Consider the following 1,681-nt stretch of genomic DNA (forward strand, 5'->3'; position numbering starts at 1 on the left):
GGATGCTCCAGATCTTCTGCTTTGTTCACTTATGGCTCCAGTGTTGCTTCTTAGTATTTGGTCAGAAACAGAGGAACTTAACAGCAGAGGAACATCTACAACTAAGAGATGTCATGCCAAGACTGGGGGACAGATGAGGATGTGACACATGCATCCTTAGGTGTGAATTATATTTTCCAAACACGACAGTTTGTTACGTCTGCCCTGAACTGAGAAATAGAGAGAAAGACTCACCAGTTTTTCAGTCATATACTAGAGGTTCTGGTAAATGATTCAGTAGCATCCCTCTTACCTAGCCCAAACCAAACCAAACCATTGGCCACATCCCGTACAGATGTGGTAAGAAAGTACACACCTTGAGTAAGATGGCAAGAGGAAGAACCCATTCAATCCAGAAGGGTGTGGTGTGACCTTTTGGCCTTAAGGGAACTACCGGAAATGTTTTGGGGAAAAGAAATGGCCTTGGTGGGCAAAGTTCCTAGGTAGATAAAGGTCCTCATGTGAGGAATGGGGAATAGGGGAGGAGTTGATCCAAGATCACCTCATAGACAACATCACAACCCAGAACATGGCTCCATTCAAACTTTCTCTAACCCAGAAGTACAATCAACACCAATTAATTGGACGGGTCTCTATTGTTACACTTACTCCAGTTTGGTGAGGATGAGCACACTGTCTTCATCCAAGCTCACTTCTCCTTCCCTTTTCTCTATAGTCCCCTCCCTACTCATGATCCCAGACATTTGCTCACTCCAGAGTTTTATTGAATTATCCCCAACCCAACATTCCAACCTTGCTCTTTGTTGCTGGCTGGCCATAGAAAAAATTAAAGTGTTCTAGTGGATGCCCAAACTCTGGAAATCTCATAGATGTGTGTCTGTCCTGTAGACATGTTTCCCACCCCATCCCTGCCCTCTCTCCCCATCCTTACTACTACAGAGGCCAAATAGAAGCTTTTCAGTTCAGCTTAATCAGCATAGCATGTCAAGGTGGCTGTGCTCAAGATTCCAGATCAACTCTTGAAACATCAACCCAAATAGTGAGGGACACAGGAATGAGGATGGTGAGAAAGGAAACTCAGGGAAATTGGCTTAAAGCAGGAGCCTCAAATGCCATGTGAGAGTGTGGGAAGGTCATGTCATTGTGCCATTGTCATTGCCTACAAGGAATGGCCCTGCCCACGTGCAATAAGCACTAGAAGTGATTTGGTGGGAGGCTAAGGCCCAAGGGGATTTATTGCCCATCATGGGTCAGGCATGACATTCTCCCGCGTGTTGAGGAAGAACATCAAGGATGCATGCATGTCAAATTCGAGGCCTAAACCAGGCATGCGGCCCACTAGCCGCAAGTTTGACATGCTTGGAAAGGATAAGAGCAAAGGGAATATGTGATCTAAATGAACTTTTCCATAACAATATGGTAGCCACTGAGATACCTTCCTCTTCTAAAGAACAAGAGTCCCACATCCTATCTAATAAAAGAGTAATATGCAAATAGACCATCACTCCAACACACAAGATGGCCGCCCCCATGTGGACACAAGATGGCCGCCACAAGATGACCAACAGGGGAGGGCAGTTGGGGTGACCAGTCCTACAGGGAAGGGCTGTTGGAGGCGACAAGGCCGGCAGGGGAGGGCAGTTGGGGGTGATCAGGCGGGCAAGGGAGGGCATGTAGGAGC

Source organism: Myotis davidii, unplaced genomic scaffold (assembly GCF_000327345.1).
Source record: "Myotis davidii unplaced genomic scaffold, ASM32734v1 scaffold517, whole genome shotgun sequence".
Lineage (NCBI taxonomy): Eukaryota > Metazoa > Chordata > Mammalia > Chiroptera > Vespertilionidae > Myotis > Myotis davidii.